Source organism: Ranitomeya variabilis, chromosome 1 (assembly GCF_051348905.1).
Source record: "Ranitomeya variabilis isolate aRanVar5 chromosome 1, aRanVar5.hap1, whole genome shotgun sequence".
Classification (NCBI taxonomy): domain Eukaryota; kingdom Metazoa; phylum Chordata; class Amphibia; order Anura; family Dendrobatidae; genus Ranitomeya; species Ranitomeya variabilis.
This window is the reverse complement of record NC_135232.1, coordinates 947517678-947544936: the sequence shown is the minus strand read 5'-3', so window position 1 is coordinate 947544936 and position 27259 is coordinate 947517678. Positions and strand designations below refer to the sequence as shown.

The 27259-nt window shown below is 44.0% G+C and overlaps 1 protein-coding gene and 1 long non-coding RNA gene across 6 annotated transcripts in view; one reads left to right on the top strand and one right to left on the bottom strand.

Moving 5' to 3' along the window:
* The window catches only part of INPP4B (inositol polyphosphate-4-phosphatase type II B), a 1036387-nt gene that overhangs the window by 605008 nt on the left and 404120 nt on the right, over window positions 1–27259 (top strand). The gene's annotated exons all lie outside the window — the stretch shown is intronic.
* The window catches only part of LOC143791716 (uncharacterized), a 53888-nt gene continuing 44243 nt past the window's right edge, over window positions 17615–27259 (bottom strand). Inside the window, exons 3-4 of the long non-coding RNA XR_013219908.1 lie at window positions 19014–19055; window positions 17615–18205 (exon numbers count right to left, since the gene is read on the bottom strand). This is a non-coding gene — a long non-coding RNA (uncharacterized LOC143791716). The remainder of the gene's footprint in view (window positions 18206–19013; window positions 19056–27259) is intronic.

Below are 27259 nucleotides of genomic sequence, written 5' to 3'. Positions count from 1 at the left end.
GCCCAATGCTCTCCTGTCCTGTCCCGACAGAGTCCAGACTCCAGAGCGATCTCTTTGCTGCCAGCTCTGTGCCTCTCTGCAGGTGATCTGTGCCCCTCAGCTCTGTGCCAACCCCCACTGTTTGCCCCAATATGATCTGTGCCCCCCACTGTGTGCCCCAATATGATCTCTGTGACCCCCGCTGTGTGCCCCAATATGATCTGTGCCCCCCGCTGAGTGCCCCAATATGATCTCTGTGCCCCCGCTGTGTGCCCCAATATGATCTCTGTGCCCCCCGCTGTGTGCCCCAATATGATCTCTGTGCCCCCTGCTGTGTACCCCAATATGATCTCTGTGCCCAAATATGATCTGTGCCCCCTGCTGTGTGCCCCAATATGATCTCTGTGCCCCCTGCTGTGTGCCCCAATATGATCTCTGTGCCCCAATATGATCTGTGCCCCCCACTGTGTGCCCCAATATGATCTCTGTGCCCCCCCCGCTGTGTGCCCCAATATGATCTGTGCCCCCTGCTGAGTGCCCCAATATGATCTCTGTGCCCCCCGCTGTGTGCCCCAATATGATCTCTGTGCCCCCTGCTGTGTGCCCCAATATAATCTCTGTGCCCCAATATGATCTGTGCCCCCCGCTGTGTGCCCCAATATGATCTCTGTGCCCCCTGCTGTGTGCCCCAATATGATCTGTGCCCCCTGCTGTGTGCCCCAATATGATCTCTGGCCTCCCGCTGTGTGCCCCAATATGACCTGTGCCCCCTGCTGTGTGCACCAATATGATCTCTGTGCCCCCCGCTGTGTGCCCCAATATGATCTCTGTGCCCCCCGCTGTGTGCCCAATATGATCTCTGTGCCCCTCGCTGTGTGCACCAATATGATCTGTGTGCTGCTGTGTGCACCAATATGATCTCTGTGCCCGCTGTATGCACCAATATGATCTCTGTGCCCCCCACTGAGTGCCCCAATATGATCTCTGCCCCCACGCTGTGTACCCCGAATATGATCTGTGCCCCCTGCTGTATACACCAATATGACCTCTGTGCCCCCCAGCTATGTGCCCCCTGTGATCTCTGTTCCCCCTGTGATCCCTGTGGCCCCCAGCTATGTGCCCCCTGTGATTTCTGTGCCCTTTGTGAGTGCGGCCCTCGTTCATGCTTGGGTGTGCGTCTGCAGCCCTGGTCAGTGTGGGCAAACAGGAGAGCGTGTGCACACCAGGGCCTGTGCAGAAGTGTGAAAAGGACGCACAGACGCCTGAGCCTCACTCTGAACAGTGCTCTCCTCACCAATCCCCAGCCGGCATCCGTTCCAAGTCTTCTGCGCCTCCGACGCCGGCTGGACAGTGGACCCTCCTCATCCTACTCCATCTCAAGTGAGTACCAGCATGAAAGCTTTTTACGTATATGCAGCATTTGCAGTTTGACCTGTATACTGTGTATAGACTGCTGTATGTACAATATATAGGTGACACTGCTGTACATAATCACCGTATCACCTATATAATGTATATACAGAAGTCTATATTCATTATATAGGTGACACTGTGACTAATGTGTATATACGTGATATAGGTGATACTGCTGTGTATATATAGTGCGACTATACACTGCAATCACAGTATCACCTATATAATGTATGTACAGCAGTCTATATACATTGTATAGGTGAAACTGCAACTGCGGTATGTACGTTATATAGGTTATACCACTGTGTGTAATATACTGCGACCGCTGTGTATAGCCCATATAGGCCAGCCGCAGTGTGTGTAATATACACACACACACACACACACACACATATACACACACACACTGCGGCTGGCCTATATGGGCTATACACAGCGGTCGCAGTATATTACACACAGTGGTATAACCTATATAACGTACATACCTCAGTCGCAGTATAATGTGTGTGTGTGGGTCTGTATATATATATATATTGTGGTATAGCGACCCCTGTGGCAGCTAGGGGGCGCTGTGTGTGCTCCTTGAGATATGCATTGAGGCATATATATGGTGTGCAAGGACCTGTGGTGATGTCACGCTCACCTGACTAGCCATGGGACAGGTACCTGGGTGTGGTTACACCTATGTAAAGGAGGTGTGTGGAGCACATGGTGGTATGTGAGTGTTAGTGGGTAAGTGTCCGTCAGGGTGGACACACTTCCGTGTGTCCTGGCAGGACACTGCAAAGTGGCCTTTGTGCTGGACGGTCCCAGGTGGGGACAGACATCCTGGAAGCACACAGTGACCATTCCAGGCTGGAGACATAGCACGGACGGTTGGTGTTGGAGGCTGGGGCGAGTGGAGTCGTCCTGGAAGCACCTGGAGACCGTAGACCGGGGAGGTCTGTGTTGAGGACCTGGGACTGACCTGAAGTCAGTGTGAGAGAGAAACGTCTGATGGATACCTCTGTGGAGAAGAGGGATCCGGGAAACCTGTGCAGCACCAACAGGTAATGGGAAGGAACCGTGTGACACTGACCGGGGTCAGAGTGAGAGACATTGTGTATGAGCACCTCAGAGGCCAAGAGGTGTCCAGGAACCCGTAAAGGTTGCCAACGGGTAACGGTCTGAAAACCGTGTATAATGCTGACTGGGGTCAGAGACGAACTGTGGTACAGATGAATATATGCAGACTGTGTTCAAACTGTTACCAAGTTCCTGTGGATGTGGTTTACATTATGTGAAATAAACCGAAAAGACTGTTTTTGATAGAAAACCGTGCCCGAGTGCTTTGATTCTGCTGCCAAGCGAGTGTTCCCCAAGACACGTAGTAGGCGCTATGCTACAATATATATATATATATATATATATATATATATATATATATACTGTATATATATAGATATATAGATATATACACACACACACACACACACCACTCTGATTCATTGTGATAAAAGTGTTGGACTCTTTATTGGCCCAACGTGGCAACGTTTCGGATCAATAACAGAACATTTCTCTGATATGAAACTGAAATGTTGCCACATGGGCTAATAAAGAGTCCACTGTTTAAAGGGATTGTAGAGATATAGAAAAAATACATAGCACCGATGTTCCTATGTATCACCGCCTCCACAAATAAATAGTACAACTGATTGCCGCTGCTATGCCATGTATGCCTGACCTTAGACACTGGGTGCACATAAAAAGTGGAATGTAAAAATCCAGGCAAAGAAAAAACAGAAGTGCACTCACCGGTCTTTTGTGCGAAAGTCCTTTATTTAGAACATATGCGGGCACACTTGGGGAGAACGTGGACAAAAGACTTTCGCACAAGAGACCGGTGAGTGCACTTCTGTTTTTTCTTTGCCTGGATGTTTAAAGGGATTGTCTCCCACTAGGACAACCTCGTGTTAAACTAAATGTTCACCCCAATAAAATAATAAAGCCTATACTCACCTCCTGTGCCTGTGCCGTTCCCACAGTGGCTGTTATGACCCCCTCGGGGCTGTGATGTGCTGTTGAGATGCCCGGCACCAATCAGCGCTGGTGTCGCTGTCTCCATCTTCGGACAAACTGAACGTGAAGAGGAAGTCCAGGATGGAGGTGTGAGTTTGGATCGGGATACCCTCCACGAGGCTGGAGGTTGTGGTCTGTATACAGATAGTGAACTTCAGTCTTGTGAACACAGCCTACAACTAATTCTGTAATGGTGCATGTATACTAACGCAGATCGTGTTCGTTTGTGCGTGTCGCCATTTCTAATTCACCTATATATTTTGGCATGGTGGGGGGGCCCCATTTGAAATTTCGCCCCTAGATGAATTCATTCAAGTGTGTAACTTGTAAAATGAGGTCAATTATAGAGGGATTCTGCTGTTCTGGCACCTCAGGGGCTCTGCTAATGTTTCATGCACCTGCAAACCATTCCAGTTAAATCTACACTCCAATATGGTGTTTCCTTCCATTCTGAGATTTACACTGTGCTTTAAATATAGTTTCCGACTAGATATCTTGCATTAGTGTACTAATTGAAATTGTGTAACTAATTATGTGGTCCGTTGTCTCCTATTAGCCTTTTTGAAAATTTGAATCTTGGACTAAATCAACATTTTAAAGAAAAAAAATGTAATTTTTAATTTCCACAGCCCACTGTTCTGAAATTCCATGTTCTAAAATGCTCACTATACCCTTAGAGGAATTCCTTAACTCTAGTTTGCAAAATGGGTTCACATGTAGTGGGAACCTCAAGGGCTTTCCTAATGTGACAAGGCATCTGCAATCTATTTTATAAAAAATTGCACTCCAAAAGTCAAATGGACCTCCTTCTCTTTGGAGTCCTGCCATTTGCCAAAACAACAGCTCATGACCACATATGGGATATGGATGTATTCAGCAGATTGCACAACATATTATTGGATCCATTTACTCCTGTTACTTTGACAATGAGAAGTTTTGAGCTAAAGCAGCATTTTCATGATCAAAAACATAATATTTAATTTTCACAGCTGATAAACTTTTAACCCTTCAAGCATCTTAAAAAAAAAAGTAATCTGCAAAATGATGCTAATGTAAAGTAAACATGTTAAATGTTATTTCTAGAGTGTGTGTATGTGTACAATTAACATTTTAAGGTAGAAGTTCAGTTCTTGATTGTTATCACTTTGTAGGTGGGCCCTGAAGTCTTTTGCCTTAGTTTACATCTCTGTATATAATGTTCTTTTGGTAGAGTTGAAGGTACCTTCCAGCAGAGCTCTGGCTACTTCCTGTTCAGAAAGAACGATTGCCTCATTTGTTTAAATTGTAGACGTGTGTCTAGTTTTTCACTCTTATACTTAAATATATCATATGGTACACGTGAAAATTTTCAGATTTGTCCTTTGTGAAAAATTATCTCAAGAGATGGTCTATTTTTAAGGGTGTGTTTCTTCTGTAAATCTCACTGGTGCTACTGTAAAAGGCCAAGCCAGAGCCGTAGCCGTGGCTGAGGCTAATTGGTTACATGTACCCTGGCTCTCATTTACATGCCAACAATGTCCCTTCTGCAGCATACCTTTCGCTTCACCCTCTGCACCACCTGGGTCCCATCGGGCTGGCTGAAGTTCCGTTGCTTCCGTAGTACAATAAGAGACAGAGTCCTTCTCAAACTTAAAACAATGAACTTAACTCTTTGTTTGTCACAGCACATTCTTGTCAGTTACATCATCAGCATTAGGTTCCACACAGTTCACGTCCTCCACTCTCCCTACGCTTTCTCCTATGCCCTGCAGTACATTACGGGAACGTATCGCCTCTTGTGATAGCTCAGTGTCCAAACAGTGTGAGCTCACTACTACACCTGAGTGTTCCTCCGTATGTTTTGCACCTGCATCAGCCCAAGTAATAATCTGTCACATGATGAGCGACCTGTGTCCCTGTACTGGTCAAGTACCATTTCTCTAGCTTCTGTCCCGAACTGTGGTTACACTGCTGCCTCAGCTGTACTTGTAGTCCATCCGGACTCTGAATGGCTGGGTATATCACTTGAATGTTGTGGAGCTGTCCGCCCAGCATGGGCACTAGGCCCCAACTGGAAGGCTCTTGCACTTAACACAGACAGCTCCTCCTACATAACTATGTATAATGTGGAGCTCCATCTAATGTCCAATAACAGGTTCTACACTTGTCCTATCACAGTTATAGCAAAATGGCATATATATATATATACATAGCATGACAAATATACATCTTTAAGGGGTAGAGGTGTGGCACCCCCTTACACTACCATGGGTAAAGGAGAAAAAAAGAAATTACTTACCAGTAATTTAATTCTCCAGTACCCAAGAAAGCACCGTACCATTATTTTTGTAACTTGTGGTCTGTGTGGGGGTATCTCTTTCCTTATCAAGGATGACTGAATACATTTATAATTAAGTAATTATATATATTTTGGAGTATGTTGACATGACCAGCTCTTATACCAGCTGCTCTGTGATGGTGTAAGATGGTGGTGCTCTTTAATTTGCTCTGAGCTTTTTCTCTAGCTGTGTGGTGGGACCGCTCTCACTAGTCATGTCAAGGGTTCTGAAAAATCAAAATACTGGTCAAAAGTTACCATTTTTTCTTCTGGTAGCGCTTACATTAAGGACTAAAATTTGGTAAAACAGTTTTCTTCTATGTTATATGTAAGAATTGAATACATCATGTTTTAGTTTTTACATGCCTCTATATATATTTTTTCTTTTGTTCTGATTTTATGGATGCCAGATAAATTGGTGTATGATATGTCTTAGATTAGTATGTGATCTAAAATGCATCAATTTATTTTAAACTTAGAAAGGAACTTGAATTTTCAGTGACGTGGCTCCTCTGGCCAAAATTTGTGCAGGCGCCGGCATTGCAAGGAGAGGTGCAAATCCAGGTTTCTTATCTCAGTGACTTAATTTGAAAGTTAATTGTCCTGTCCGCATCTGGAAATAACAGTGGATTTCAGCCTGAAGAGCCAGGTCACTGAAAAAAGAAGTGACCGGTTAGTCATAGATTGGAGTCAGGTGGAGACTAGGTAATACCCAAACTGGAAGAAGACGACCAAGTCCAGCCCCGCTGCAGTTGTGCCACATTAGCAAAAAATCTCTATGGCTGATTACAGAAGAATGATGCAATGGATTTCTTCAAAAAAGGTATCATTTTGATCAGCTTCCGTGCGCAATTACAGCCATGTTTCAGTTAAGAGTCCAAAATTCTAATGACAGGTCCTTGTGATATGCAAATGCTGAAAAAATGAAACAAAATGTTTAAATATCTGAGTGCCACATGCAAAAAGAGCATTCATTTATGCTTAGTTGATAAATGTGGTACATGCTGGATGTGGAATACATAATGGGTCATCACTAACCTAATAGCATTGTGCATCGATAGTAGTAAATTTCCAGTTAATCAGTTTTATCAGGCAAGCTTTTTTAACTGTGATCTCATGTAGCTTTGTCCCTAACATGCAATATAGCAGATAGTAGGAATTGCTTCTGAATTCTCTTTTAAGTGGTTGTGAACGTGTGATAGGGCTTAGGTTTGGCTTCCAGTACATTTGTTTTGTTCAGAATTCCCCTGGCTCCTGTATCATGTCTTAAACCATTCGCAAGACATAGAAAGTGATGTGAGGTTCAGGTCTTCAGCTCCACATCATATCTTTTATACTTGATTTTCATGTGTTTCCATGTACATCCTATCAGAGCTTGTTAACTAATGTAAGATGAGATGCGCTTTGTTATAAGATCTCCAACGCAGCATTAAGACCCACAATATAATCCCACGCATTACACTATTAAAAATAATTGGTTCCCCTTAATGTAATGCTGTCTTTCCTTGTTTACTAAAGCAGTAAAACAGAAATGATCAAAATGGACCATGTTTTTTCCTTCATTGTTAAGCTACATTCTCATCCTTTTACTGCTTAAAACTTGAAAAATGTAAGTAAGACAATAACAGTGGAGTTATTGCTCTGCCTTGTCCTGTATGGGGTGGACGCTGATAGCAGTCTGCCCAATGTTGGGAGAGTGATTCCCCATTTAGGGACAGCAAAAGAAATTCAGATGTACCCAGGCGAAATGTAGAAATAGTAAGAAAAAATGTCACATCATCTCACCAGTGCGGGCAATGATCCGTGAAGGCTGCGGCGCACAGAAGGATCCTCACTCTGGTTTCCGCTAAGTATGAATAGAAAGAGGGAAAAAAATGATCCAGCTACCACAAAAAAACCTAGTGATGCTGGTAATGCTCGAAATTCGTAGAACTTGTGTTATATATATTTTTATTGGCTTAGAGTAGTCAATAACTAATGTTTTCAATATTTTGCATATAGATTTCTAATTTTAGTTTTTTTGCGGTAGCTAGATAATTCCTTTTCCTCTTTCTACTCGTACACAGATGCAGTTTTAACAAAAACTGGGAGGCAGTGAGCTTGATAGTTTTAATAATCTTACGAAAGACAATGGCTTGGCTTTAACAGAGGTAAACAGTTGGTGTTCACAACAGTAAACTGACACTTTTCTGGCAGGTGCTAAACTTACATGACACTTGACACAGACTGCTGGCAATCTCCTCAGCTGCATCTCTTCCTCTTTGACATAGGCTCTGTGTAGCCTCCTGCCAGCACTTGTCACAGCCTCTCTCTGCAGTCATGCTCTGCAGTAACATGTGTGGCTGTTTTATACCCCCCTGTCTACTCACACAGTTACTGCATACCAGTTCCTCATCCTTTGCTGCCTCTGAGATGGCCTTCCTCTTTATGCAGACATTGCACTCTTTCAGTCTTTGTATTTCCTTCTCTCATGACAGTAATCTCATGCAGTTGGGCTGTTTTCCTCTCCTTTGGACAAACACCACCAACTGCAGCTCAGGCTAAAGCAGTCTACATGATCCTCTGGGACCCTCACTAAGACCTGGAAGAATGCAAACTCTACTGTAAGAGCTAACCACTTCCAATCACATAATGGGGCATTGCATTTCACATTAAAATACAATTTCCAATAAATTTGTCACATCATCCACATAATAAGAAGCAATAACAAAAGAACAACAGTTTATAACTAGTAATAGCACATAGCTGGTGATAGCCACAAAGTACAGATGTATACCATTTTTTTAAATATTTATATATATTATATTTATATATCAAATGGCATTGCATATAACAACATAATAAAGACATTTTCATAGTAATAATGTGCCTTTGGGAACCAGGTGGCATCTTCTCCACAATTGGATCAAAGACAACCTTTTCAGCCAGCAAAGGATATCTCAGGCCTGGACCGTTCAGAATATATCAGTGTGATTTAGGTGGCATTGGTCTTTACATTTTCTAAGAATGGGGTGGTTCCATTTTGAACCCTTTTACAATAACATTTAATTATGCGCAGTAGATAATACACTCTGCAAAATTAAAATTGCAACACAAAGAAGATCAAATCATAGAATTAAGAAAATCACAGGTTTTATAGCCAAGTTAATGAGAAGAAAATGACGACAAAATAAAAACAACATTTTCAAATCATGTCAAATTATTCTCTATTGAGTTTGAATGCCAAATAGTGATGAGAGAGTATACTCATTGCTCGGGTTTTCCCTAACAGTCTCAGGCGGTCTCCAAGTATTTGTGAGTGCTCGGAGATTTAGTTTTTGTCCATGCAGCTGCATGATTTATGGCTGCTAGCAAGCCTGAGTTCATGTGGGGGTTGCCTGGTTGCTAGGAGATTCCCACATGTGTTCAAGCTCTCTAGCAGCTGCAAATCATGCAGCTGCGTCAAGAAAAACGAAATCTCCGAGCAATCACAAATACTCGGAGACCGCCCGAGCGTGCTCGGGAAAACCTGAGCAACAAGTATACTCACTCACCACTAATGCCAAATGCAAAAATACATGCAAATACACACCTTGGCATGCTATTAATTAATTTACTAATGGTCATTGAGTAACGCTCTGCCACACTAAATGCACTTTGAAACATAAATCATCAAGATCCGCTACTGGCAGCTGCCATTGCAATTAATGACCAATAACTTCCCAGATGTACTTGATTGGAGACAAGTACAGAAAATTGCAGACAATTGTAGCACATTTAGGCCCCACGAGCTGCTCACAGCATGAGCAACATGTGGCCTGTTGTTGTTTTGTTGAAAAATATCTCCTGAGACACTTTGGAGAAATGACCGTACCATCTGGAATCAAGGCTAGAAGGGTCTGACTACCATACATTATACCACTCCACACCATAATTACGGGAGTAGGATTTGTGTGACATATACCTTATGAAGGCCTCTTCATGGCAATGGAAATTAAATGCCTCATGCCAAACGTTAGGTATCAAACAATGTCTACACAGACCATCCAAAGATGTTACATATCATTTGAGCTACGAGGCAAATGTCCAACAACAGGTATTCGATCTATTGACCTCATGCCACTGTTCCAAAAAGGCTATCATGGTGCAGATTAAGACAGCAATGGAGGCAGGAATGTAGGTCTGTCTCCTTCATTGATTAGTTCCACTTTTGTCTTGGACACAATAATAGCCTGATATTGTTCTGGAAACAACATGGACAATGCTATAAAGAAACCTTTGCGAGGTAACATGAAACGGTCCCATGAGCTGTTTTTTAACACGACAGGCTGCATTTTCCTTGTGCTACTGTGAACAGTCTGCATGTCCTACTAAGGCTACGTTCACATTAGCGTTGCGTCAGGCACAGCTGCGGCGACGCATGTGTCATGTGCCCCTATATTTAACATGGGGGGCGCATGGACATGCGTTGCACTTGCGTTTTGTGACGCATGCATCACTGTGGTGCATGTTATGAACTGGTGGTTTAGGAGCAACATGGGACGTGCTCTGGAGGAGGTGATACCTGTACTGACCGCAGTTCCTGAGCTTAACACAACACTAGAAGTAGCCGTGGGATGTTCCTGTCACTCCCTAGACACCTCGTCACAGCCGGAGGACTAACTACCCCTAAAGATAGAAACAGAAAAGCTATCTTGCCTCAGAGAAAATTCCCAAAGGACAGACAGCCCCCCACAAATATTGACTGTGAGTGGAGAGGGAAATGACATACACAGAATGAAACTAGGATGTAGCAAATGAGGCCAATCTAGCTAGATAGATAGAACAGGACAGAATACTGTGCGGTCAGTATTGAAAACTAGAAAAATCCACCACAGAGTTTACAAAAATCTCCACACCTGACTAAAGGTGCGGAGGGTAAATCTGCTTCCCAGAGCTTCCAGCTTAACTGAATAAATCCATACTGACAAGCTGGACTAGAAAAAACATAGAATGTGCTGAACAATTAAGTCCACAACAAGTGGAAAGCAAAAGAACAAAGCAAGGACTTATCTTTGCTGAACTGGTCAGAATATCAGGGAAATCCGAGAGATGTGAATCCAAGCAGGAACCATTGACAACTGGCACAGGCTGAAGGATAGAGCCAGGATAAATAGCCGAGCCAGAATAGACGATCAGTGGAAGCAGCTGCTGACTGCTAAATCCAAGGAGCAGCAGTTCCACTGAAATCCACCAGAGGGAGCCCAAGAGCAGAACTCACAAAAGTGCCACTTACAACCACCGGAGGGAGCCCAAGAGCGGAATTCACAACAGTACCCCCCCTTGAGGAGGGGTCACCGAACCCTCACCAGAGCCCCCAGGCCGATCAGGACGAGCCAAGTGAAAGGCACGAACCAAATCGGCAGCATGGACATCGGAGGCAACAACCCAAGAATTATCCTCCTGGCCATAACCCTTCCACTTGACAAGATACTGAAGCCTCCGACTTGAAAGACGAGAATCCAAAATTTTCTCCACCACATATTCCAACTCCCCCTCAACCAACACCGGGGCAGGAGGATCAACTGAGGGAACAACGGGCACCACATATCTCCGCAACAAAGATCTATGGAAAACATTATGGATGGCAAAAGAGGCTGGAAGGGCCAAACGAAAAGATACCGGATTGATAATCTCAGAAATCTTATAAGGACCAATAAACCGAGGTTTGAACTTAGGGGAAGAAACCTTCATAGGAACATGACGAGGAGATAACCAGACTAAATCCCCCACCCAAAGCCGGGGACCAACACACCGACGGCGGTTAGCAAAACGTTGAGCCTTTTCCTGAGACAACGTCAAATGGTCTACAACATGAGTCCAAATCTGCTGTAACCTGTCCACCACAGAATCCACACCAGGACAATCAGAAGGCTCAACCTGCCCCAAAGAAAAACGAGGATGAAAACCAAAATTACAAAAGAAAGGCGAAACCAAAGTAGCCGAACTAGCCCGATTATTAAGGGCAAACTCGGCCAACGGCAAGAAAGCCACCCAATCATCCTGATCAGCAGACACAAAGCATCTCAAATAGGTTTCCAAGGTCTGATTAGTTCGCTCAGTTTGGCCATTTGTCTGAGGCTGGAATGCCGAAGAAAAAGACAAATCAATGCCCATCCTAGCACAAAAGGCCCGCCAAAACCTAGAAACAAACTGGGAACCTCTGTCAGACACAATATTCTCCGGAATGCCATGCAAACGAACCACATGCTGAAAAAACAATGGAACCAAATCAGAGGAGGAAGGCAATTTAGGCAAAGGTACCAAATGGACCATTTTAGAGAACCGGTCACAAACCACCCAGATAACAGACATCTTCTGGGAAACAGGAAGATCCGAAATAAAATCCATGGAAATATGCATCCAGGGCCTCTCAGGGACCGGCAAAGGCAAAAGCAACCCACTAGCGCGGGAACAGCAAGGCTTGGCCCGGGCACAAGTCCCACAGGACTGCACAAAAGAACGCACATCCCGCAACAAGGAAGGCCACCAAAAGGACCTAGCAACCAAATCTCTGGTTCCAAAAATCCCAGGATGACCAGCCAACACTGAACAATGAACCTCAGAAATTACCGTACTAGTCCATCTATCAGGAACAAACAGCTTCCCCACTGGACAGCGGTCAGGTTTATCAGCCTGAAATTCCTGAAGCACCCGCCGCAAATCAGGGGACATAGCAGAAAGAATCACCCCTTCTTTAAGAATGCCAACCGGCTCAAGGTCTCCAGGAGAATCAGGCAAAAAACTCCTAGAGAGGGCATCAGCCTTAACATTCTTAGATCCCGGAAGATACGAGACCACAAAATCAAAACGGGAGAAAAACAGGGACCATCGAGCCTGTCTAGGGTTCAGCCGCTTGGCCGACTCGAGGTAAATCAGATTCTTATGATCGGTCAAGACCACAACGCGGTGCTTGGCTTCCTCAAGCCAATGTCGCCACTCCTCAAATGCCCACTTCATAGCCAACAACTCCCGATTGCCAACGTCATAATTGCGCTCCACAGGCGAAAACTTTCTGGAAAAAAAGCACACGGTTTCATCAAAGAACCATCAGAATTGCTCTGAGACAAAACGGCCCCGGCCCCAATCTCAGAAGCGTCAACCTCAACCTGAAAAGGAAGAGAAACATCCGGCTGACGCAACACAGGGGCAGAAGTAAATCGGCGTTTAAGCTCCTGAAAGGCCTCAACAGGCGCAGAGGACCAATTCGTCACATCAGCGCCCTTCTTCGTCAAATCGGTCAGGGGCTTAACCACACTGGAAAAGTTGGCAATGAAACGGCGATAAAAATTAGCAAAGCCCAAAAATTTCTGAAGGCTCTTCACCGATGTGGGTTGGACCTTAACAGGATCCATTTCTATAGACGAGGGAGAAAAAATAAAACCCAAAAAAGAGACCTTCTGAACTCCAAATAGGCACTTAGACCCCTTCACAAATAAAGCATTATCACGAAGGATCTGGAATACCATCCTGACCTGCTTCACATGAGACTCCCAATCATAGGAAAAAATCAAAATATCATCCAAATACACAATCATGAATTTATCAAGATAATTGCGGAAAATATCATGCATGAAGGACTGAAATACAGAAGGAGCATTAGAAAGCCCGAAAGGCATCACAAGGTATTCAAAATGGCCTTCGGGCGTATTAAATGCAGTTTTCCATTCGTCACCCTGTTTAATACGAACAAGATTATATGCCCCTCGAAGGTCAATCTTAGTAAACCAACTAGCCCCCTTAATCCGAGCAAACAAATCAGAAAGCAAAGGTAAAGGGTATTGGAATTTGACCGTGATCTTATTAAGAAGGCGATAATCAATACAGGGTCTCAAGGAGCCATCCTTCTTGGCAACAAAAAAGAATCCCGCTCCCAATGGTGACAAAGACGGCCGAATATGCCCCTTCTCCAAAGACTCCTTGACATAACTCCGCATGGCGGCATGCTCTGGCACAGACAAATTGAAAAGTCGGCCCTTAGGGAACTTACAGCCAGGAATCAAGTTAATAGCACAATCACAGTCCCTATGTGGAGGAAGGGAACTGGACTTGGGCTCATCAAATACATCCTGGAAATCCGACAAAAACTCAGGAACTTCAGAAGAGGGGGAAGAGGAAATTGACATCAAAGGAACGTCACAATGTACCCCTTGAAAACCCCAACTAGTCACAGACATAGATTTCCAATCCAGCACCGGATTATCTTCCTGTAACCATGGAAAACCCAGTACAACAACATCATGCAAGTTATGCAACACCAGAAAACGGCAATCTTCCTGATGTGCTGGAGCCATGCACATGGTCAGCTGAGTCCAATACTGAGGTTTATTCTTGGCCAACGGTGTAGCATCAATCCCCCTCAAAGGAATAGGGCTCTGCAAAGGCTGCAAGGAAAAACCACAGTGCCTGGCGAATTCCAAGTCCATTAAGTTCAGGGCAGCGCCTGAATCCACAAATGCCATGACAGAAAAGGATGATAATGAGCAAATCAGGGTCACAGATAAGAGAAATTTAGGCTGTACAGTACTGATGGTAACAGACCTAGCGACCCTCTTAGTACGCTTAGGGCAATCAGAAATAACATGAGCAGAATCACCACAGTAAAAACACAGCCCATTCTGACGTCTGAATCCCTGCCGTTCTGCTCTAGTCAAAATCCTATCACATTGCATAGGCTCAGGACTCCGCTCAGAGGACACTGCCATATGGTGCACAACTTTGCGCTCGCGCAGGCGCCGATCAATCTGAATGGCTAGAGACATAGATTCGCTCAAACCAGCAGGCGTGGGGAACCCCACCATAACATCTTTAAGGGCTTCAGAAAGACCCTTTCTGAAAATTGCTGCCAGAGCATCCTCATTCCATTTAGTGAGCACAGACCATTTTCTAAATTTCTGGCAGTATAATTCTGCCGCTTCCTGACCCTGACATAGGGCCAACAAGGTTTTTTCTGCATGATCCACAGAATTAGGTTTGTCATACAATAATCCGAGCGCTTGAAAAAATGCGTCTACATTAAGCAATGCCGGATCCCCTGATTCAAGGGAGAATGCCCAGTCCTGAGGGTCACCACGCAGCAGAGAGATGACGATTTTAACCTGCTGAATGGGATCACCAGAGGAACGGGGTTTCAAAGCAAAAAACAATTTGCAGTTATTTTTAAAGTTCAAAAACTTGGATCTGTCCCCAAAAAACAAATCAGGAGTAGGAATTTTAGGCTCTAAAGCCGGAGTCTGGACAACATAATTTTGGATACTCTGTACTCTTGCAGCAAGTTGATCCACACGAGAAAACAAACCCTGAACATCCATACCAGTGCCAAAATCCTGAACCACCCAGAGATTAAGAGGAAAAAAGAGACAAAACAGACTTCAGAAAAAAAATGGCTCAGAATTTTTCTTTTTTCCTTCTTTTGAGATGCATTTAATTCATTTTTGGCCAGTTGTACTGTTTTGAACTGGTGGTTTAGGAGCAACATGGGACGTGCTCTGGAGGAGGTGATACCTGTACTGACCGCAGTTCCTGAGCTTAACACAACACTAGAAGTAGCCGTGGGATGTTCCTGTCACTCCCTAGACACCTCGTCACAGCCGGAGGACTAACTACCCCTAAAGATAGAAACAGGAAAGCTATCTTGCCTCAGAGAAAATTCCCAAAGGACAGACAGCCCCCCACAAATATTGACTGTGAGTGGAGAGGGAAATGACATACACAGAATGAAACTAGGATGTAGCAAAGGAGGCCAATCTAGCTAGATAGATAGAACAGGACAGAATACTGTGCGGTCAGTATTAAAAACTAGAAAAATCCACCACAGAGTTTACAAAAATCTCCACACCTGACTAAAGGTGCGGAGGGTAAATCTGCTTCCCAGAGCTTCCAGCTTAACTGAATAAATCCATACTGACAAGCTGGACTAGAAAAAACATAGAATGTGCTGAACGATTAAGTCCACAACAAGTGGAAAGCAAAAGAACAAAGCAAGGACTTATCTTTGCTGAACTGGTCAGAATATCAGGGAAATCCAAGAGAGATGTGAATCCAAGCAGGAACCATTGACAACTGGCACAGGCTGAAGGATAGAGCCAGGATAAATAGCCGAGCCAGAATAGACGATCAGTGGAAGCAGCTGCTGACTGCTAAATCCAAGGAGCAGCAGTTCCACTGAAATCCACCAGAGGGAGCCCAAGAGCAGAACTCACAAAAGTGCCACTTACAACCACCGGAGGGAGCCCAAGAGCGGAATTCACAACAGGTGCATGCGTCAGGGCGCAGAGGACGCTGCATGATGCAGTTTTTTTCTGCGCCAAAAACCATGCAAAAGTGGACGCATGCGTCACAAAACGCTGCGTTGTGCATGCGTTTACATTTGCGTTGTGCATTGCGTCGCCGACGCTGCACCGCACAACGCAAATGTGAACGTAGCCTAATAGTACCCTGGCCTACAGAATTTCTAGACTTATCTCCCTTCTTTTAAGCACATCTGGAACGTCATTGGTCGACAATTAAAAGGGAGCTGCCAGCAGTGGATTTTGATGATTTCCATGCCCAAGCACATTGTGTGGCAGAACATTAATCAGACAACCATTAATAACCTAATTGATAGCATGTCAAGGTGTGTAAATGTGTGTATTTCTGTGTGTGTTACTCATACTTGATACTGAATAAATTGAGATATTTATATCACTAACATGTATGTCGATACTGTGATTTTAGCAAGTTCATAATTTTTATTTCTTGATGTTGCAATTTCCATGTTGTTTGTATTAAAAATAGTAATTAGTAAATATGCTCAGATAAGGTGTTAACGAGTGTGCTCTCCGAGTGTCTTCGGCATGCTCGAAAAAAATTTGTTTCAGTCCCTGTGCCTGCATGTCTCGCTGCTGTTTGACAGCCGCGACACATGCAGGGATTTCCTATCAGGCAATCACTGCATGTGTTGCGGCAGTCGGACAGCCGCAAGACATGCAACTGCAGGTACTTGAACATACTTTTCAAGCACACGGAAGACACTCGGTGAGCACACGAGCTTGCTGTGATAAAACCTTATCCAAGCACATTCATTCAGCACTAATTATAAATTCTTCGCCACATAAAGCAATTGGTTTAATATATATGTGAAAAGAAAAAAAACTTTTTTTATTTTTGTTGTATTAAATCTACTTCTCAAGCTTTTTATCCAGCACTGATTGTGCAATCACCCAGATTTGAGTGCATAGGCCTGACTTCTATATATAATTGTGTCTATGATTAGCTTCCTTTTCTTGTTCTTCTTGCATTTCTTGGCAATGTCAAATCTAATCAACAACCATTATAACAATTCTTATTAGGAATTGTTACTAAAATCCACATATTTTCATAAATAGCTCTGAATATTAGATGGGGTTACTAATATTATGAATTGCACAAAAGTAAATTGAAACTGACATGAATAAACATTTATGCCATGTTAAATATAGGTATTAATATGGCATTGGAATAATGGGATATATCAATTCAGGGATTAAAGTTGTTAATACTTTCTGCATTAGGACTCAAATGGCGTACACCAGAAAGTTCACTTAGTCAAACAATTCTTACATTGTCACAATTTACTGTCATTTCTTCTGATTATTGTCTCTGACAAAAATTACAGGAATTTATGGCAACAATATAGACAGTATTGCAAAAGTATACAATGGGGCATATTTAGCAATATTGTCTAATTCTTAGAGGGTGGACAAGACAGTCTTAAATATGCCATAATTATCAGAGAAATTCACTGTTTGGTGACTTTGGCACATCTATAGACTGTCTAATCTGTTTATATCACCAATTAGTTGGCACATTATGGCAAAACTTTGCTCCATAATTTTGCTGTATTTTCTTGGTGCACACATTAAGCTTTTGTAACCCAGATTGTGCCAGAATTCTGCGTGTTTCATCTAGCTTCATAATACTCAACTGTTCACAAATTCTACAATCAATGCCTGACTCCTAATCGATAAATATATTGGGGAGAATGTAGGAATAGAGGCAAAGATTTAATGGGGTTGCTAAGAGCTTATGTATGTTCCCAGTATGTATGATGTTTTTTGCCATCTGTGGCGAAAACAGAAAACATTTCAAACCACATCCACTTCCGAAAACATCAATGTATTTTTCATCCTGAAGCATTTTACAAACTCTTTGTTAATATTTTGTGAAAAGTTTTGTTAGCATTTTTGAGTGTTTTTGCCAAATTTTGTTTTTAGAGGTTTACGATAGTTTTTTCCAACTTTTATGACATCCATTAAGCAATGAATAAAATGTTTTCATTTTTTTAAGAAAAGACTGTAAAAAATTGCGTTGATGATCTTTTTCCTGGTGCGACTTCACTGGTGGTTTTGCTGTCAATTTTGAACATGTTACTTCTTTTAACGGCTTCTCAGATTCCAAGCCCTGAAGATAATAAAAGAAATAACTAAATACTGAACATGTGTGCAGTGATGTTGTTTTTGCAGCACTTTTTTGAGCAGACTACACCTTAAAAAACATTCTGTGCTTAAAGGGAACCTGTCACCCCCAAAATCGCTGGTGAGGTAAGCCCACCGGCATCAGGGGCTTATCTACAGCATTCTGTAATGCTGTAGATAAGCCGCCGATGTTACCTGAAAGAGGAGAAAAAGACGTTAGATTATACTCACCCAGGGGCGGTCCTGCTGCGGTCCGGTCGGATGGGTGTCTCCGGTCCACTCCGGCGCCTCCCATCTTCGTTCCATGATGTCCTCTTCGGGTCTTTACGCCGCGGCTCCGGCGCAGGTGTACTTTGTCTGCCCTGTTGAGGGCAGAGCAAAGTACTGCAGTGCGCAGGCGCCGGGCCTCTCTGACCTTTCCGGCGCCTGCGCACTGCAGTACTTTGCTCTGCCCTCAACAGGGCAGACAAAGTACGCCTGCGCCGGAGCCGCGGCGTAAATACCCGAAGAGGTCGTCATGGAACGAAGATGGGAGGCGCCGGAGCGGACCGGAGACACCCATCCGACCGGACCGCAGCAGGACCGCCCCTGGGTGAGTATAATCTAATGTCTTTTTCTCCTCTTTCAGGTAACATCGGCGGCTTATCTACAGCATTACAGAATGCTGTAGATAAGCCCCTGATGCCGGTGAGTTACCTCACCAGCGATTTTGGGGGTGACAGGTTCCCTTTAAACTTTTAGAAGAAAATTTACTGCAGGAAATTATCTCAATTAAAAATAAAAAAAATGCTTACCTGTTAATTCTCTGCTGCTTCTCTAATTAAACGGAAGCTGTCCTGTGAAAAAATGAAAACACACTATATACATGTAGATATGGAGTTTATCTGTAAGTTAATAATGTTTTGAAGCCATGCTGTTGTCACACTGAAAGCCCAGTTACCAGGAAGCTCCAGCTTTGTCATTTAGGTGCAGCTTCAATTACTGTTCATTGCATAGTACAAAATCTTCATCATACCTCTCAACCATCACACATCATTTATAATTTTAATTTTATTTTCTCTATATGCTGAAAAGAAGCTTTTCTCAATTGCTGCAGAATTGAGAGAAAATGTAGAGTTATTGTGAATGAAATATATAGTCATTAAGGGAAAACTATAATAGTAGTAGAGTTATATTTAGCTGGCAATAGAGTGAAACTCCATATACCAGTATTGCAAGCACAAGGGCTCTTTCCCTGGAAGTGTCAAACATGGCACTTCAGCTCCTGTACCCTGAGCTTCAAATGGAAATAAATGGTTTGTAACTAGGTAGAATATTTCTTATTGACTGGGTAGACAGGAGTGGGGGAGACACAGGATATTTGAAATGTAAGGCCACAGAATCATAGAATGTTTGAGTTGGAAGGGACTTCGAGAGTCATCGTGTCCAACCTCCTGCTCAATACAGTGCAGGATTCACTAACCCATCTCAGGCAGAAGTCTGTCCAGCCTCTGTTTGAAGACTTTCATTGATGGAGAGCTCACCACCTCTAGTGGCAGCCTGTTCCACTCATTGATCACCCTCACTGTCAAAAAGTTTTTTCTACCATCTAATCTACATCTTCTCCCTTTCAGTATCATTCCATTGCTTCTCATGTTTCCATGTGCAAATGAGAATAAGAATGATCCCTATACTACACTAGGATACCCCTTCAGATATTTGTTGACAGCTATTAAGTCTCCTCTTAGCCTTCTTTTTTACAAGCTAAACATTCCCAGATCCTTTTACTGTTCCTCATAGGACATACTTCACAGTCCGCTCACCAACCTGGTAGGTCTTCTCTGAACTTGCTCCAATTTTTCAATGTCTGTTTTAAAATGTGGTGCCCAGAAATGAGCAGAGTATTCCAGATGAGGCCTGACCAAGGAAGTGAAGAGTGGGATAATTGCTTCACGTGATCTAGACTCTGTGCTTCTCTTAATACATCCTAGAACTGTATTTGCCTTTTTTGCTGCTGCATCACACTGTTGACTGATGTGTAGTCTGTGATCTATTAGTATACCCAAGTCTTTTTCACATGTGCTGTTGCTTAGTTCTACTTTTCCCATTCTGTAGATGTAATTTTCATTTTTCTTGCCCAGATGTAGAATCTTGCATTCCTACCTGTGAAATGCCATTCTATTTGTCACTGCCCATTGTTCAAGCTTATCCAGATGCTTCTGAATCCTTTTACTGTCTTTTCTAGTGTTAGTTATCCCTTCTAGCTTTGCATCGTCTGCAAATTTGGTTACTTTACCTTCAGTTCCCTTATGTAGATCATTTATAAAAATGTTGAACAACACTGGGGCCAGGGTAGAACCTTGTGGTACCCCACTTGAATCACTCTTCTATTTGTTTGTACAACCATTTAATACCCCTCTTTGAGTACGATCCCTGAGCCAGTTATGAATCCACCTAACCATAGCCTTGTCAATCCCATACTTGGTCATTTTTTCAATAAGGATAGTATGCGATACTTTCTCAAATGCTATGCTGAGACAAAGAGCGCAATAGGGTCTTATCCACGCTACACAGAGGAGTATATACACCAAATTTGCTCACCTGGATAGGATGAGATTAGAGCATGTAGATAGCGGCTACTGCAGATCCACAGGTCTTCACCGACCAGAGAAAATGTCTTCAAAGGAAGATTTGTAGTTAAAATTCTGCGCTGGCGCTAAGATGAATTTCAGGAGAGTATAGTTGATTCACAGTGGTTTTATTCAACGCGTTTCAGGGGTCTCATGCCCCCTTCATCAGGAAATACCACACCTTAGCACTTTATCTTGCAGGGCGCAGTCAGACCAAGATGGCTCTGTAAACTGTAGGCCTCTTTTCACACAGCATGCATTTTGTAGCACTGGGCGGCCCGCCTGTATGTGCGTTAGTAATAGGCTGTAAACCAGATGCTCTGCATTGCCTGTGTGAACAATGCCACATACAGACTATTATTGCTTATCTTTTTGTGCACTAATGCCATATAGCCAATACTGGATTGAAAGTGGTTGTTTCATCGGTATTTTTTGCACCTGTGTTTTTGCCATCATTAATCGGGTCCGATGCGCCCTGCTAGTGCATTTGTTTGGAGGCTTCAGCAGGTAATCATCTCTGCTTTTTTCTCTGTGATTTTTTTCAATTTTCTGGAGGATTTTTAAGTCCTCTTTTTGTGTCTGTGAACTTTTAAATGGGCCAATCTGGGTCATCCTGGAAATATGAGCCTACGGTCAGGACTGTAAAAAGGTGGGTGGCACAAAAGAAATTTGTTCACAAGTGGGGGTTACAGATGCTGCTTGTGATCCATAATTCATTTTCTGCTTTCCCCAAGGAAACAGAAGGACAATAGATATTTCTGTTATTTCTCCCTGTTTATTTTATAACTGTTTTGCATCTTTGTGTGTCATTTTATTTTTATCTTTTTATATCTTTTATTTTAAGCACTGTATATTTTTATATTAAAGCTTGAAATCTTTAATAAGCTTGATCCTTGTATGTTCAGAGAGTGGGCGACCTTTTGATTGTCAGAAAGTAACATACTGTATTTCGAGGACTCATCACGCCATTTGTTTGGTGAGTGGTGGCAGCATGCTATGTAACCGAGATGTGTGGACCGTGTCGTGGTGTGATTTATATTCACTTTATACCCTAGAATAGAGATTGATTGGTGGATTAAGTGAGAGAAGATAAAGTAACCTCTGCAGGCTCACCATACGTCACGTGCTGATAAGTGTGCAAGTGACAGGGTTCCTCTGTAGGTTAATAACGCTTTGAAGCTGCATAGTTGCCACACTGAAAGCCCAGTTACCAGGAGATAATGAACTTTATTCTTCTAGGCAGCCTCCAGCTTTCAGTCGTATAGGTGTGACTTCAGTAACCGCTCATTGCATAGTACAAAATCTCCAGCACGCCCAGGGCTGCCACTAGAAATTTTGGGGCCCCATACTGGCAAAATTTTCAGGGCCCCCTTGAGACTCCGCCCAGGCTTCACCCCAGCCCCGCCTCCACGCTACACCCCTCGAAGTCTCCACAGTCCCACCACTCTCTCTTGGAAAAACTCCACTTCTCACATATCACACATTAACAGTTCCCATCACCAGATCACACATATAACCGGCAGCTTTTGTTTTGGCCAAAAGATTTTTTAAGCCGCCACCATAACACGGTAGACACTTTTGGCCAGGCCCTACTCTACTGTAACCTATTAAATATTTGTTAAAATATGCTATACAATTTAGGTATATTTTTATTTATTTTTCAATTTTTAAAATGACCAATAATATCACATTCAAAGAACAAATACCACAACACCATGACCAGACCACATATTACCACCACAGTGATCGAATAATATCAAATACCACAACACCATGACCAGACCACATATTACCACCAATGACCGAATAATATCACATACAAGGAATAAATACCACCGCACCATGACCAGACACCATATTACCACCACATAGTGACCAAATAGCACATATAAGGGACAAATACCGCTACACCATGACCAGACCACATATTACCACCACATAGTGACTGAATACTACAATACTGATCAGTAATAAAAAAACAATACTATCACCATCAGTGCCATTATACACAGGAGATCTGTACTTATTATGTAGTGTCTGTGTACAGGTAATAGTGATCACTGGTGACATTATACAGAGTACCTCTATATGTAGTATACAGTGTATAGTGTCAGTGTATAGGTAACACACTGACTCACCAGTGACGTCTCTAGGTGAAGTCCTTCATCTTTGTTTTTCATCCAGCACAGATAGCCATCACTTATTCCAGCCTGGGCTCATCTCTGCAGGAAATAACACAGTTATCTCAAGCTCCGCTTGTAGAACACATTAATTAATTTTTCCCAACTTCTACATTACACCACATGAAGAAAAAAAGGCAACAAAGTATCACTCTACACAGTAACAGGACTGCCCCCCTATTTAAAACAGTATACTCAAAAAATAAAATAAATACATCACTGCAGTAATAATATCCCTTAATTAGCCCCTATGGTAATAACATTCCCCATCCTGGCCCCTGTGTGTCTCATTCCTGGCGTCAGCCGTATGTTCTCCCATCCTGCCCTCATGAGTATCCATTCTGCCCCATATGATCTCCCCATTCTGCCCCATCTGTCTCGATCGTATCCATCCTGCCCCATGATCCAATCATGCCCTGTATCTCCATTATGCCCCCTATGTCACCAGCATTCTGCCCCAATGTGTCCAGCATTCTGCTCCCAATGTGTCCAGCATTCTGCCCCAATGTGTCTCCAGCATTCTGCCCCAGTGTCTCCAGCATTCTGCCCCCAGTGTCTCCAGCATTCTGCCCCCCAGTGTCTCCAGCATTCTGCCCCCAGTGTCTCCAGCATTCTGCCCCCAGTATCTCCAGCATTCTGCCCCAGTGTGTCCAGCATTCTGACCCCAGTGTGTCTAGCATTCTGACCCCAGTATGTCCAGCATTCTACCCCCAGTGTGTCCAGCATTCTGCCCCCAGTGTGTCCAGCATTCTGCCCCCAGTGTGTCCAGCATTCTGCCCCCAGTATGTCCAGCATTCTGCCCCCAGTGTGTCCAGCATTCTGCCCCCAGTGTGTCCAGCATTCTGCCCCCAGTGTGTCCAGCATTCTGCCCCCAGTGTGTCCAGCATTCTGCCCCCCAGTGTGTCCAGCATTCTGCCCCAGTGTGTCCAGCATTCTGTCCCAGTGTGTCCAGCAGTCTGCCCCCAGTGTGTCCAGCATTGTGCCCCCCCGCCCCATGTCTCCAGCATTCTGCCCCAGGGCCCCCCGGATCGCCGCTCTCAATAATAAAAAAAAAGTTCTTACCTGGCCGCGCTCCTGTGGTGAAGGTGAAGCTCCCTCCACTCAGTTCAAGCGTGCACTCACCAGTGACTGACAATGACGTCAGACGCCAGCAACGTGTGCGCTGCGGCTGACGTCAGCTGCCAGCCTCCGATTGGCTGGCGGCTGTTAACTATTGACGTGCGGGTACGGGCCCGCACATCAATAGCTTTGCTGCCGCAGCGCCGCTAAGGGCCCAGTTTAGGCTGCTGGCAGGATCCCGGTGAGCAGATGAGACGGGGCCCGATGCGGGCCCCCTCTGCCCACCGGGCCCCCTACTCCAGTCAGGGCAGTAATGCCCTGATGGCGGCCCTGAGCACGCCTCTCAACCATCACACACCATTTATAATTTTATTTTCTCTACATGCTGAAAAGAAGCCTTTCTCAAGTGCTGCAGAAATTAGAGAAATATGTAGAGTTGGAAAATTACCCAGCAGGGCTAAAATTGTCCCATCAAATTCTCCCTTCAAGAGAATTTCAGAGGAAGACATAGCTGTAATTAAAGAATGGTTCTGGCAATATGACCCTCCAATCAAATTTCCTTTACACAGCATCTGTCACTATTTGAACCCAAGACCGCACTTAACAGTTGAACTAGGTGTTACTTTGTAATGTCTTTATTATCTGTATATGTCCCCGCTTAATTGTGAAGTGCTGAAGAATATGTGGATTATATAAATAAAATTATTATCATTATAGCTAAGTATTGTCAAAGGGGTTGTCCGGGACTTTTACATTCATGGTCTATCCTTAGGATTGGTCATCAATATCTGATCAGTGGTGATGTGCCCCCGTTGATCAGCTGTTCTCCTGCTGCAGGTGGAAGGGCTCAGTTGCTGAGCTGCACATCACAGCTCCATGAACTGTATAGTGGCTATGGCTGGGTATTGCACATTCGCCACCGATACAGTTGATGGAGCTGTGCTGTGAAGCACCACAAATTCTGCCAGCTGCCAGCATCGGGAACAGCTGATTCGACGAGGGTTTTCAACAGCTGACATGCGCCCGCAATAGGTGCGGGTGGAATCGCGATCCACCCATGCCTATTAACTAGTTAAATGTCGCTGTCAAACTCTGAGAGCGGCATTTAACGCACGCTTCCATCCTTCGGGCTGGAAACACATGCACCGCTGACCCCCGTCACGTAATCAAGAGCCGATCAAATTATGGCAGCTTATAGCCTCCCATGGAGACTATTGAAGCATGCCAAAAGTAAAAAAAATTTGATTAAAAATATGAAAAAAAAAAGTTCATATCACTAGGGTTGAGCGACTTTCATTTTTTTAAGATCGAGTGGGGTTTTGCGAAACCCGACTTTGTCCAAAGTCGAGTCGAGTGCAGTCGGCCGATTATCATTAAAAGTCGGGGATCGACCGAAACACGAAACCCAATGCAAGTCAATGGTGAAGCATAGTCGGCAGTGAGTGGAGGCCAGGAAAACACCTACAGTGCCCATTTTAATGCCAAAAACATCCATTCTTGTTTCTGAAGCTTGTCAATCTTAATTAACTTTATAATAATAGTTGGGCATTGGAAATTGGGGGTCATTTGGCAAAAGTTGTGGGGGGTAGGGCTGGTTCAAGGTTTTAGTGGGCCCAGGAAACGTGGACTATGTCACGGCGGTGGAGCAGTGAGAGGTAAGTATGTCAAGTTTGCAAGTGCTGTGATCCTAAGCAAGCAGGGGGGGCCCACTCATTGGCATTGGCACTGGCACAGGGCCCCTCAAAGTACAGCGGTGTGTTTGCACGGCGGGGGCGCCTCCCACCAGCAGCGACACTTTTGCGTACTCTGAGGGGCCCTGTGCCAGTGACGTCGCCAACGAGTATGCCCCCCCACCTGATGAAGGAACCTGCACTTTCATCTGCACCTTCCTTTTTGTCCCTGTGTAAGGTGGTATAACATGCGGGAAGGGGAACCTTACTTTCAGCAGGGTCAGATTCTGGCTGTGTAGAGTGCAAGGGGAATGTAGTGGTCTAGGTCAATGTACCAGCAGACTCATCTAGCAGTGGTTGGGCAATGGGCAGGATGAGGAGGAAACACAGATATAGGGCCAAAGACTAGAAGTAGGCTAAATGCAGTTCAAAATTGGTAACAGTACTAAACAGGCGGCATTGCTTTGTTCAGTGGAGTAGCAAACCCAGGAGCAGCAGACACTGTTTTAAGGGCCCAACCACACTAGTAGGCCAAATGCAGTTTAATATCTGCTACTATAGGCCAAAAGCCTAAAGACTGAAGCTCAGCTTTATATAGTGGAGGACAACACCCGGGAGCGGCAGACACCGTTAGGAGGCCCTAATCACCAATTTTTTTAAAAAAATCACTTAATGAGAGCCAGAAGGTTGAAGCTCAGATTTAGACAGTAGAGGACAACACCAGGGAGCGGCAGACACCGTTAGTAGGCCGTAACCACCAATTTTTTTTAAAAAAGCACTTAATGAGAGCCAGAAGGTTGAAGCTCAGATTTAGACAGTGGAGGACAACACCAGGGAGCGGCAGACACTGTTAGTAGGCCGTAACCACCAATATTTTAAAAAACAGCACTTAATGAGAGCCAGAAGGTTGAAGCTCAGGTTTATACAGTGGAGGACAATTTGAATTAGGGACTGCAGACAGACTTAGTAGGCTGTCCCCTGTGGACCATGCATCCACCACATTAACCCATTGCGCCGTAATGGACACGTAATCTTCCGTGGCCATGCCTACAGGTCCATGCGTCTGTTGTCAGGTGCACCTTTGTATTCACAGATTGCCAGAGTGCATGGACAATGCGGTCTTTTACATGCTGGTGGAGGGTTGGGATGGCTTTTCTCGCAAAAGAAGTGTCGACTGGTTAGCTTGTAGCGTGGTACAGCGTAGTCCATCATGGCTTTATTAATATTAAATAAAATATATAAATAGGCTCTATGAACTTTTAAATAGGTTCCAGGGTTACACGGGCAGCATTGGTGTGGTCAGTGGAGGAGGATTGCAAGGAGGGTCCGCAGACAGGCTTACTAGGCCTAAAATAAATAAAAATAGGCTCTATGCAGTTTTAAATAGGTTACATGGATACACAGGCAGCATTTTGGTCAGTGGAGGAGGATTGCAAGGAGGGCCCGCAGATAGGCTTACTAGGCCTAAAATAAATAAAAATAGGCTCTATGCAGTTTTAAATAGGTTACATGGATACACAGG